This window comes from Schistocerca americana, chromosome 8 (genome assembly GCF_021461395.2).
Source record: "Schistocerca americana isolate TAMUIC-IGC-003095 chromosome 8, iqSchAmer2.1, whole genome shotgun sequence".
Classification (NCBI taxonomy): domain Eukaryota; kingdom Metazoa; phylum Arthropoda; class Insecta; order Orthoptera; family Acrididae; genus Schistocerca; species Schistocerca americana.
Genome location: NC_060126.1, coordinates 371,514,606 through 371,528,652, shown reverse-complemented (window position 1 = coordinate 371,528,652; position 14,047 = coordinate 371,514,606). Strand labels below are relative to the sequence as shown.

Genomic DNA, 14,047 nt, shown 5'->3' with positions numbered 1-14,047 from the left:
AAATAAACATCCTTTCTGCAAGGTAACTGCAAGGAGATAACTTAAAGCTTCATTCCACAAATGATTTTTGTATACATGACATTTTAAAATTAGTTTTGGGGTGTCTTTGCATGTCTAGTGATCCTTAGGTTTAGCCATGCTGTAATATTTGGCACAGTGATTTTCTCTACTGTTCACCAACTGTTCTGGGCAAGGACAGATCACGCTCAATTTTATCATCTTACACACACAGAAAGACTGTGACTTGCCAAATGTTACAGGACATTATGATATGGTTAGTATGATACACAATAAAATACTTCAAAACCACTTGAACAATGACATGCATGCTGTATCAGTTGTAGAGTAAAATAGATTTTGTTGCTAATGTCATATTATTATTATTATTTCGTTTGGTCCCTTCAACTAATAGTTCACTCAGTCATTTTTGTTCCTATTTGTTGAACTACTTCTTCGTACTGCGAGTGTTGGGTTGTCACCATTCTAATTACCAGGCATTTTTTAATTTGTATCGTTTATGTTAGTGATTTCGACATCAACTTAAAAGAATTGATGTTCCAACAGTATGTTGTCCAATAGTTCAACAGTGACTTCCTTGAGATCATTGTGTGTGTCGGCTAGTGATTATACTTCGGTTAGTGATAAAATGTTGGCTCAGCCAACTATTTACAGTGTAAAAAACACTAGAATTTATGCTTCTTGAAAGTCAAGCCTTCACCCTCAGAATAACCGTACAAGAATCTATAAACAGTCATTAAGTGTAATCAAGAGCAATAAAAATAATAATTATAAAATTGATGTGGCTATTTCACATGCAGCCGTGTCCTCTTACGATGTACGTGCACATAACCCTAAACGGATACAATAAATTAAAATAAAGTTTCGTGTGTTGTCCTGGATACTGGCAGCTTCATAGTAACAGCTATTGTAGTTTGATCCAGGAATGGCCGTGATAAATGAAGCTCAAGACACAGGAGAGGTTTGCATTGTTGCCGGTTCCCCACCATGGCTTGCGGCAAGTGCATATACATACTCTGAGCTTGAAGAAAGTATGCAAATTATCTCTCGCTTGCTTATCCAGAATTTGTCACTTACCACCACCATCAGCCATGACGCCTCGCAACAAGATACTTCTATGGTGTAAAGATTGGCAATAGACCTTAAACAATGAAAAGTGTGAGGTCATCCCCACGAGTGCGAAAAGGTATCCATTAAACTTCGGTTACAAGATGAATCAGTCAAATTTGAAAGCCGTAAATTCAACTAAATATCTAGGAATCACAATAACAAGCCACTTAAATTGGAAAGAACATGTAGAAAGGTAGGGAAGGCAAACCGAAGACTGAGTTTTATTGGCAGAATACTTGAAAAATGTAACAGATCTACTGAAGAGGCTGCCTACACTATGCTTGTTCATCATCTTTTGGAGTACTGCTGCACCGTCTGGGATCCTTACCAGATAGGGTGAACGGATTACATTGAGAAAGTTCAAAGAACAACAGCACATTCTGTATTATCCCACTAACATGAAACAAGATTTGGGGAGGACATCATTAAAACAAATGTGTTTTGCGTTGGGGTGGAATGTTCTATCGAAATTTCAGTCACTAACTTTCTCTTCTGAATGTGAAAATGTTTTGTTGACGCTGCCCTACGTAGAGAAATGATCATCATAATAAAATAAGGGAAACTGGAGCTCACACCGAAAGATTTAGGCGTTTGTTTTTTCCATGCACTGTTTGAGATTGAAATAATAGTGAATTCTTGTGAAGGTGGTTCTATGAACCCTTTGCCAGGCACTTAAGTGTGATTTGCAGAGTATCACTGTAGATGTAGATGAAGTGGTATAAAAATTTACTAGGTAACTCTCTACAGTCATTTTTAATGCTTGTATTGGCTATGACATTCACAGCAGAACACTGATGGAATACTTCTTAACACTCGTAGGTTGCCACAGAGTGCATGACATAGATGCGCAGAAGCAGCCTAAGCTCATCTGCCTTCGTTCGTGACTCCAACTATAGTGTACATGGCCTGTGTATTGTCCTGGAAACTACATCATGCAGACAAATGTAGACCTAATTTGAGTGAGCACTTCATGAATGTAACATGAAATCCAAAGAGAATACCAAAGAAATAGAGATGCTGGGTAGCCCAGAAATTCAAATCTCGGCATGAACAGAGGGCTGTAAAACCACCAAATAATAAACATACACTCCTGGAAATGGAAAAAAGAACACATTGACACCGGTGTGTCAGACCCACCATACTTGCTCCGGACACTGCGAGAGGGCTGTACAAGCAATGATCACACGCACGGCACAGCGGACACACCAGGAACCGCGGTGTTGGCCGTCGAATGGCGCTAGCTGCGCAGCATTTGTGCACCGCCGCCGTCAGTGTCAGCCAGTTTGCCGTGGCATACGGAGCTCCATCGCAGTCTTTAACACTGGTAGCATGCCGCGACAGCGTGGACGTGAACCGTATGTGCAGTTGACGGACTTTGAGCGAGGGCGTATAGTGGGCATGCGGGAGGCCGGGTGGACGTACCGCCGAATTGCTCAACACGTGGGGCGTGAGGTCTCCACAGTACATCGATGTTGTCGCCAGTGGTCGGCGGAAGGTGCACGTGCCCGTCGACCTGGGACCGGACCGCAGCGAAGCACGGATGCACGCCAAGACCGTAGGATCCTACGCAGTGCCGTAGGGGACCGCACCGCCACCTCCCAGCAAATTAGGGACACTGTTGCTCCTGGGGTATCAGCGAGGACCATTCGCAACCGTCTCCATGAAGCTGGGCTACGGTCCCGCACACCGTTAGGCCGTCTTCCGCTCACGCCCCAACATCGTGCAGCCCGCCTCCAGTGGTGTCGCGACAGGCGTGAATGGAGGGACGAATGGAGACGTCTCGTCTTCAGCGATGAGAGTCGCTTCTGCCTTGGTGCCAATGATGGTCGTATGCGTGTTTGGCGCCGTGCAGGTGAGCGCCACAATCAGGACTGCATACGACCGAGGCACACAGGGCCAACACCCGGCATCATGGTGTGGGGAGCGATCTCCTACACTGGCCGTACACCACTGGTGATCGTCGAGGGGACACTGAATAGTGCACGGTACATCCAAACCGTCATCGAACCCATCGTTCTACCATTCCTAGACCGGCAAGGGAACTTGCTGTTCCAACAGGACAATGCACGTCCGCATGTATCCCGTGCCACCCAACGTGCTCTAGTAGGTGTAAGTCAACTACCCTGGCCAGCAAGATCTCCGGATCTGTCCCCCATTGAGCATGTTTGGGACTGGATGAAGCGTCGTCTCACGCGATCTGCACGTCCAGCACGAACGCTGGTCCAACTGAGGCGCCAGGTGGAAATGGCATGGCAAGCCGTTCCACAGGACTACATCCAGCATCTCTACGATCGTCTCCATGGGAGAATAGCAGCCTGCATTGCTGCGAAAGGTGGATATACACTGTACTAGTGCCGACATTGTGCATGATCTGTTGCCTGTGTCTATGTGCCTGTGGTTCTGTCAGTGTGATCATGTGATGTATCTGACCCCAGGAATGTGTCAATAAAGTTTCCCCTTCCTGGGACAATGAATTCACGGTGTTCTTATTTCAATTTCCAGGAGTGTATATTAAAAATGATCTGAAAATGTTCCAAAAAAGTTATTTGTATCACCTGTAAACTGTTCATTTAATGTATTATGGTTTCCCACACTATGTATATTGTCAGCAGATACAATTCCTTGCCTTTATCCTGTATATGCAAAATTGCGAGATCCTCAGTAATTCCCAACATGGGATGGCCACTTTTGAGAATGTGTGTGTGTGTGTGTGTGTGTGTGTGTGTGTGTGTGTGTGTGTGGGTGGGTGGGTGGCTGCAACTGACTCTCCCGGTGCTGCAACCAGGTGCAGATCCGCTGGTGGTTGATAGCTATCACCCTATCAGTCTTACCAATGTTATGTGCAAACTCCTAGAATATATGGTGAGTCAGCGGCTCATGTGGATCCTCGAAGCTCGAGGCGTCCTGGCCCAGCAACGGGGCCTTCCGTCAGGGCCGCTCAGCGATCGACAATTTAGTCTCGCTAGTCGGCTATTCGTACAGCTTTTACTCGGCGACAACATCTAGTTGCTGTTTTCTTCGATCTTCGGAAGACGTACGATACCACCTGGCGCCATCATATCCTTGCTACGCTGCACGAATGGGGCTTACGGGGTCCACTTCTGATTTTTCTCTGGAATTTTCTCTCCAATTGCTCTTTTCGGGTTAGAGTAGGCACTTATTTTAGCTCAGCTCAAATTCAGGAGAACGGTGTCTCGCAGGGTTCGATTCTCAGTGTTCCCCTCGTTTTGCTGGCGATTAATGGTCTTGCAGCTGAGATGGGCTCATTGGTCTGTTCCTCTCTATATGCCGATGACTTTTGTTCCCCAAGCATCAGTGACGCTGAACGGTGGCTGCAGGAAGCTATCCGTAAGACACATTTTTGGGCATCCAACCATGGTTTTCAGTTCTCAGCCTCTAAGACCCGAGTGATGCATTTCTGTCATCTTCGAACGGTCCACCTCCATCCAGAGCTCTACCTTGCCAATGAACTCCTTTGTATAGAGGAGACACATTGCTTTTTTGGCATGCTGTTTGGTGCTCAGCTCACTTGGACACCTTATCTTCGCAAGCTTAAATAACGGTGCTGGCGGCATCTCAACATCCTTCGCTGCCTCAGCCACACTGTTTGGGGGGCTGCACGAACAACCCTCCTGCAGCTCTATAAGGCCTTAATCCAGTCCCGTCTCGACTACGGGAGCGTGGTGTAAGGCTCAGCAGCACCTTCCAACGTTGCAGATCCTCGATCTGATTCTCCATTGTGGCGTCAGACTGGCGACAGGTGCCTTCCGCACTAGTCCGGTGACTAGCCTTCTTGTAGAAGCTGGAATCCCTCCCATAAGATTCCACCGACAACAGTTGCTTGCGTCTTACATCGCCCGTGTCCATGCCTTGCCCGACCACCCAAACCGCAGGCTCCTTTTTCCATCTTCTGCACTCCCCTCACCACGACGGCGGCCTAGGTCAGGTCTCCCAATCGCGGTCGGCGTTCGTTCCCGTCTCTCGTCACTCGAGTCCTTTCCCCTTCCTCCATCCTTCCGGCCGTCTTCTTCTACCCCTCCTTGGTCCCTCCCTCGCTTGCAGCTTTGCTTGGATTTGTCCTGCGACTCCAAGCCCTCTGTTCCACCTGCCAGTCTTCATCAACAAATCATGGCTGTTCTTGCCTCATTTCGCAATGCAGATGTAGTCTACACCAATGGGTCTGTGGTCGATGGACGCACTGGGTTTGCTCTCATCCACGGCGACTATGTTGAGCAGCATTCACTGCCTTGTGGGAGCAGTGTTTTCACTGCGGAGCTGGTTGCTCTTTATCGTGCATTCGCTTGCCTTTCTTCCTGCCCTGGGGAGTCATTTGTCATATGCAGTGACTCCCTGAGTTAATTGCAAGCACTCGACCAGTGTTTTTCTCGGGACCCTTTGGTGCGCGATATTCAATATGCTGTTTTTGCTCTCGCCGAGTGTGGTCGTTCAGCGACATTTGTGTGGACCCCGGGCCACATCGGCATTCCAGGAAATGAATGTGTCGATCGGTTGGCCAAACAGGCCACCACTTTGCCACCCCTGGAGCTTGGTCTTGTGGGAAGAGATCTCCGGTCAGCCCTACATCACCAGGTCCGCAATGTCTGGAGCCCTGAATGGTCTGTCTTGAACACGCCAAATAAGCTCCGCATGGTAAAGTCGTCCACAGTCGTATGGAACTCATCCTTGAGGAGCACGTGTAGGGACTCAGTTGTTCTCTGCCATCTCCGAATTGGACATACGTGGTTGACCCACAGCTACCTCCTTCGCCGTGAGAACCCGCCCAAGTGTCGCTGACAGTGGTCCATCTTCTGATGGACTGCCCCCTTTTAGCCCCCTTGCGGCAGTCCTTTAATTTACCAGCTGCACTTCCTTTAATTCTAGGTGACGATGCCTCTATAGCTGACTCAGTTTTACGTTTTATCCGTGCATCTGGTTTTTATCACTCACTCTAGTGTGGGTGCTCTCGCATGATTTCTCAGGCTACACCCACTCCAGCGACTTTAAATTGTGACATGGATACCAAAATAGTGTCTTGTATGGTAACAAGTTGTGTTGGTTCCTCTATCAACGCTTTCCAGCTGGAGGTTCTTCATTTGTAGTTGAGTGGTTGACCTTTTACCTAATCCATCAACCACTGTAGTCTGTTTTACTCTAGTCAACTATTTGCTCTGCTCCTTTTAAGTGTCCTCTATTTTGTGTTATTATGGTGTTCATTTTAGCTCTGTACCCCTTGGTGTTCTCTCCCTCTGGGTGCAGAGGTTACACTTTTACTGTATAAGCCTTTTACAAGTATGTCTGTTTGGAACAGGGGACTGATGACCTTGATGTTTAGCCCCCATCAAACCCCAAAACCAACCAACCAACAACTGACTCTGAAATTGCTGAACTGAAAAGCATGCCATTGTTTTTTCTACTTGAACTTAAATGACCTACATGGCTCGTGTTACAGGTATTACATTGAATTTTGTGGATATCAGCACTCATATTTGTCGATTTCATATTGCAAATTGGTTCTTAGCTTATATCGCAGTATATTGTTCTTAAATACAGCACTGACTTGAAAAGATTTGAAAATACTAGCCATTTTCTGAGAAACATTACTGAAATATGGAGTTTTGACTGGTTTAGTATTCTACATGGCGTTCTCCTTCACATTTAATTTGTTCATTGTTTTTGTGGCAACAGTTAGCTCTGGCTAGCTGTTCTATGACATGTAGCTCTGTGGTTGTGTGTTCCACATTCATCAGGATTTAAATCCTCTGTCTGTCGGACAGCAAAAGTCAGAGAGCTTGTAGCTGTTTGGATGACAAGATTCACTGTATATGAAAATATCTGCTGTTGTTGGTTTCCTAAATACTTTGGAGGTTTGCCTACCATTTTGATTTGTGCATAAATATCTTAGATCAAATATTTCTTGCAATATTTCCTATACCTTTCTAGTGATAGCATATTGATAATGTGTTGGTGTCATTCGTGTTTGGTAAGTAGTTACACTACTGTTTGATGCAAATGAATAGGTTTTCTGCAGGATAGGGTTTCCCCAAAGAGTGATGCAATGTGTGTGGCAATGTCACAACAGTTGAATGGGCTGTATAATATTTTTTCAAGCCCAATGGGACAGGAAACCTGTCTCAATAGTAACTTCGGTCATTTCTCAGTGTTCTTCGGTGTTACATTGAAAATTAAAATATGTCGTATCAATTACACTATATTTATTGATACCACAAATGACATTTGCTTACGATTTTGAAAAGAAAGAAGTCGTTTAAGTTTAACATATTGAAACTAATTGGTTAAAGAAAAATTAACTTTGAAACCATGCACTGTTGGAAGTATTCAAAATGAAAGCATCGTAATTAATTGGAAGCTTTATTCTGCGATGATACACGCCACCCATCAACACTTAACTCTGAAGTAAAAACAGCTGCACAGAGTCTATATTTGAAGATGGAAGACAAACTGACTTCTGTAAGATATGAGACATTTAATGATATCCACATTTCCAGCTTGCATGGAAAGTTGCTATATCATTTGATTGTTAAAGGATGTATGTTGCTTTAGAACATTCACATCACTTCAGACTTGTCATTCCAGGTGTACTTCATGAACTCTTGCCATGTCGAACATTGGAAAATGTAGGATGTAGTAATGACAGTATTATGAAAAGGACAGTGTGTTACTCTCCATATAGAGAAGCTGTTGAGTAACAGACAGGCACAACAAAAAGCTGCTAAACAAGTAAGCTTTCATCCAGAAAGCCGCCTTCTGAAGTAGGCAAAACACACACACACACACACACACACACACACACACACACACACACACACAGTGACCCAGGAGGCGGCTGGGTTTGGTGATGGGAGGGGAGGGGAGGGGAGGGATAGCAAGGTAGGTGTGGGAGACAGTAGAGCACTGTTTGTGTGAGCATACAGGGACATGGTGGGGAGAGTGTAGGCAAGTGCAATCAGAAGGTGATACAGTTGTGGATGATACCGAGTCATGAGAGGAATGCTCCGTTGTTGCTGGATGGCGAAATTTTGGGAGGAAGTGGGTGACTGGTGAGGTAAGGCATGGGAGATCTATTTCTGTACGGGGGTGGAAGGATAATTTCAGTCTGTGGAGGCATCAGTGAGTCCCTTCGTATATTTTGAGTGAGTGCTCTGCTAATCACTATTGATGTGATAGCCCCAGGTGGCTAGGCTATATGGAACACACTTCTTGACATACGATGGGTGACAGCTGTCGAAGTGGATGCATTGCTGGTGGTTGTTGGGTTTGATATGGATGGAGGTACTGATGCAGCCATCTTTGTCAACATTAAGGATGGTAGCTTGTTGGGTTTAGGAGGAGACAATGTTGAGGTTTTGGAGGAATGTGGATAGGATATACACACCCTTGAGCCAGATCATGAAGATGTAATAAGTTAATCTGAGCCACGTGAGGGACTTGGGATACTGAGTTGTAAGGAAGGAGGCCTCTAGATGACCCATGAGTGGGTAGGCCCAAAATGGTGCCATGCGGGTGCTCATTGCCATACCACATATTTGTTTGTAGGTGATGTCTTGGAAGGTGAAGTAATTGTAGGCGAGGATATAGTTGAAACTTCCTGGCAGATTAAAACTGTGTGCCCGACCGAGACTCGAACTCGGGACCTTTGCCTTTCGCGGGCAAGTGCTCTACCAACTGAGCTACCGAAGCACGACTCACGCCCGGTACTCACAGCTTTACTTCTGCCAGTACCTCGTCTCCTACCTTCCAAACTTTACAGAAGCTCTCCTGCGAACCTTGCAGAACTAGCACTCCTGAAAGAAAGGATATTGCGGAGACATGGCTTAGCCACAGCCTGGCTACATTCTGGAAACATCCCCCAGGCTGTAGCAAAATACCTTTTTTACATGTGAAATTTCATCATTTTTCACTTATTACTGGCTCCATTTGTTGCTATAGGTACACTTCTCTTCCTAAGTAAGAGAGATTCTTCGATGAACGTTTCATAGCATACAAACAGTAGTTACAGGTGTATGAAACTCTAGAATTTTCCAAATCTATTAAAAAACTGTGGAAAAATTGAGATAATTGAATTTTTTCTAAACATGAAGTTTAAAATGTAACAGTTCATTCATTTTTCATAAATTAAATAACTTCGAGTTTCATACACCTGTAACTGTGGTTTGTATGCTGTGCAAAAGTCATCAAAGAATCTCTCTTACTTAGGAAGAAAAGTGTACCTATAGCAACAAATGCAGCCAGTAGTAAGTGAAAAAATGATGAAATTTCACATGTAAAAAAAAAAAAAAAAAAAAAAGGTTTTTGAACTTCCACTGCGATGAGTGTGAGTCCTCAATCCTTCCTCGTCATGGTGACAAAGTTTTATGAATTTATTTGTAAAAGTATAGACAGTGGAAATTAAAATGTCCTGTGGTGCCTCTCCTGCTCCAAGTCGGCCTGTTTGACGTCCTACCCCCTTAAAAATTAGAAACTATTAAAGTACTTCATTTCAAACAATGCTTGCTCTGATCATGTTTTGATATCAAAAGTGTACTACATACAAGCAACAGTTTGGAATGACACTGTTTACCTACTTCCATGTCTAAATCATGTAGAACAAGCATTATAGCTGTGCATACTCAGGGCACAATTCTTAAAATACTTCATTCTGAAGTGCAGAGTATGTACTTCAATGAAGGATAGCTATGACCTGTAGCTAAATATCTTATCAGTTACAACCTCACATCAGCCAGTATTGCCTTACAGTAGTTACTGTTTGATTTTCTTACCATTGAACAGGGTGTACACGGCCCGGGAGATCCGGGGAAGACCCGGGAATTTTTTCATCCGGGAAAAACCCGGGAATTTTTTAGAATTCTGGGATTTTTCATTGTCCTAGATTTCAGTTTTGTAGGTTTGACGTGTAAGATCAGATACGCTGACAAAGAACTTTAGTCCACTACTGCTGAATAATACTGCAGCAATGAAACATAAATCAGAGAATAACACCAAAATAAAAGTTCAGTTGGATAGAAAATGGCTAATTTACACAATGCACAGACCAGTTTGCCAACACCGAAAAGTGTCAAAGGCTTTAGGTCGAAGATTATGCAGTACGTCCCTAACAACTAACGTGCATTCGATGTGCGTGACGTCACAACTGTTTAAATTTCTAACAGATCAACAGAAAATATTACGACTAGTGGCTTGAGATGCGTTACTTTCAAAGTAAATTTCCATGCAATATGATTTATGTTACGTGTGAGAATGTGCAGTGAATTTCTTAAATCACAGGGCTTTATAACTCTCATTCTCAGCTATTTGAAAAATGTCGGGCCCAGAAGATAAGTCATTTATGCCACTATTTAAAATTTTACCGGCACATTTGTATTTGATATGACTTAACATGTAACACACGCTAAAAAAAGACCAAGCTTCAGGTTAGTTTTCATATTTAATGTTGTTCTTTCATAGATAAAAAATTATGCAATCGATGCCAAAAAGTGTAATTGACCTTCAAAAAAATGTCCATAATGTGTTACTGAGCAATGTCACAAGTCTCTTCATGCCAGAACACTTCGACTTTTCTACGCAACTGATAATCATTTTGGCACGATTTTAATTGCCAAATTAGAGCCTGTTAGTAGCCCTACGGACTTCCTATCATTGTAGGACTAATAACAGTGGATGCAAATAGATGATGCAATTCTCGTTCGTACGTACACATCTGCTTACGAGTTAACCGGTGTAGAAACGCACTTAGCTGAGTTGAGCGAACTCGGCGTAACTTCGTAACGTACGCGCCGCGGCCTGTCTTTCTCGTAGGCCTCGTGCTCTGAATAATTGCTGTCATTTGCTAGCGAGGTCACGTGACATGAGCTATGACTGGCTGACAAAAGTGCATCGCTCAACGCAATCTCTATTTTAGAGTTTCGGAAGCTACCGTGCTATAATTTGTGTAAATACTTTCGCAGTACGAAAATAATTGTCTCGCATCAAACAACTTTCCAGGATTTCGTTTCCTAAAGTGGTGGGACGTCCTCCGCCGGTATAAGACCTTTATGATTCAAAGGACTGATACGTTTTATAGCTCTGAGGGAAAGTATACTGTTACTTAACCCGGATGTATTTTCACCCACTTTATACGCAATTTCATCTGGGAGAAATTGTGTTTTTAACTGGGAAATCCGGGAAAAATCCGGGAATATATATATATATATATATATATATATATATATATATATATATATATATATATATATATATATATATATATTTTTTTTTTTTTTTTTTGTCCACGTAGACACCCTGTTGAAATGATCTGATGCAACAAGTACGTAAAATCTTCTAAACTCATCAGTGTAGAATTTCTCGTAGTTCCACAGTCATGCACCAGTTCCCTAAAAAATTAAGGTTCTTGACCACCAATAAATAGTTATATTCTCCATCATCTTTCTTTTCTTCTTTTACTTCTGTTACTCAAGGTTAGAACCAAGAAAGCAGCTGCTTCTATCATTTGTGTTGGCACTGTGAACTATTTTGATGTTGCTTCTGCCGGCTGCAGTGGCAGAGTGGTTCTAGGTGCTTCAATCTGGAACCGCGCGTCCACAATGGTCGCAGGTTCGAATCCTGCCTCGGGCATGGATGTGTGTGATGTCCTGAGGTTAGTTAGGTTTAAGTAGTTCTAAGTTCTAGGGGACTGATGACCTCAGATGTTAAGTCCCATAGTGCTCAGAGCCATTTTGATGTGTAATTGACTGAGGCACATGCTGCAGTCAACCTGCTGTGTAAAACACAATGTGCCATATTTTCTGCACAACAGCAACTTTGAAGCGTGGTTTGAAGTTGCACACTAAAAGTTGCCATCACTAAGCAACATGTAGGGTGTAACTCAGGGCAACATGTTGCTTAGTGTTGCCTCGGTGGAATTCTGCTTTTAGAGCAAAAAGATGTATATGTTTGTCTGCTATGCAAAGTTCAAAAGTTAGTATAATCATGTGACTTAACTTCTAGAAGATGAAAATGAATTCTGAAATCTGTTTTTTGCTGCTGTGTTAACGTGTTCAGGCTTGAGGTAATTTCTCATGACAGGTCAAATATTGCATCTGGAAATCAGCTCTTCCAGTTTCTGATTTAGTCAGCTCAAAGGTTGATTTTTTTTCCTCATACAGAGTCTATTATTTCTACTTCTTCACTGCACAAAAAGTCACTCTGTCTGCATTACCCAAAAATGTTTGTCAACAAGACATAATCTGACAATCCAAACATGTTTCAGAAACAGTTGTGTGATTATGTGGGGGTGAAAATTGATTATGTAAGTTGAAATTTGGCAACTAGAAATCCACATTTCTAGCATAAATATTGGAGTGTTTCCATGACCAACCAGAAGCGGGATTGGAAAATAGGTTTACAAAATCCAGTTTTTGTAGCCCCATGTGAACCTACTGCATGCACACACTTTAATGTGGCTGTTTGAAGTTGTGGGTGTTTTGGATTGCAAATCGGCCAAATAGGTCAGGCGTGAACTACCACATTAACAACACTGCCGGCCTATGGAATCAACTGTGTGATAAATGTTACTGAAAGCTTTGCGTTGTGTGTTGATTGTTGTTTTGATTTCCTATTTTTAAATGAGTGAAAAGACTAATCGTGGTCTATCATGGAGTTCAATTGCAACCCTATTAACCTGAGAAGGGATCGGCAATTCCTATGGGGATCCCCTCTGGCGGTCAGAATTTTAGTTTATTTATGCTTGTGACCGACTGCCAGTTTATAATTTCTGCAGTCTGGACTAAAGCTGCCCAAAAACAAAACCTGTTGACTTACTTTGACCACTCCGAATCTTTCCTTAACATGTAAATACAGTTATTTTCAGTTATAATTTCACACTAGGTATCATGTCAATTTTATCTGTAGAATTGTTAAGCATGGATTGGGTGGTTACAAGTGGCCACGAAAAGTAGAAATCAATATTGTGCAAATTTTATAATTACTAAGTTAATTGGGAACACAAAAATAATAGCAAAGAAACACCTTAAATCGGAGCAGAAAATGTCTCTAATTCTTGACATAAACATTTATTGAAAGCTTTAAACAGAGCCAAAAGAAGAAAACAAGTAAAGACTGCTTCAGAAAAAAAAGCTATTGAAGTTTTTGCCAAAGCAAAAAAAGATGTTTCCAATTTTGTAATTTTATTTATTTATTATTTTTAACAGTCACTTTCAATGCATGGAGGAGGCTTTATCTTCAGGCACATAACATGACAGCTTTTTAAATTTGTACGTCTAATGATTTACAAACAAGCAAAAACTAAGACTTGAATTTCATCAAAAATAGATCTGAATGTCACAAAAAATTGATGCTACAATTTTAGATGCCTACCCATCATCGGATCAGAATAATACTGAACCATAGATAAAATTCATCACATCAACTGATGTACTATACATGACAGTGAGTCTGCACTTATCATTGCTTTCTTTTTGTCTAATGTCGGCTATGGCCAAAATGCACCTTAAGGAGTAATAACCACAATATGATTTAGACAAACTCTCTATGTAAATACATATTACTGTATTTAGTAACTTCATTTCTGTAGGTGTATTTTCCTTTTACCTGGTCTGTTAGGATGTGCTGACTTTTAAGCTCTGCTGACATTCTCACCTGTCATGCTAAGAGGAAGACAAAATAGTGGGGTGAACTAACACGCAATTGTTTCAAATCGGATTGTGTACAGAAATTACGAATGCCATCTTTGTCCAACCAAATGCTGTGCAAGCAACAAACTATTGAAACATTATGGATAGTAAAAAAGTATTGTTTTATTGTGTGCAGCAGAGTGAGAGTGATGTGCAGCAAGTTAGTGTCCAGCACCTGCACTTCCTATAGGAGCTTCCATTCAGATAACATTGTGTGAAGAAAGGTTACTGTT

General features: G+C 42.5%; 1 protein-coding gene across 7 annotated transcripts in view; it reads left to right on the top strand.

Annotated features, from left to right (window-relative positions):
- The window catches only part of LOC124544845 (serine/arginine repetitive matrix protein 1), a 145,038-nt gene that overhangs the window by 44,565 nt on the left and 86,426 nt on the right, over window positions 1-14,047 (top strand). The gene's annotated exons all lie outside the window — the stretch shown is intronic.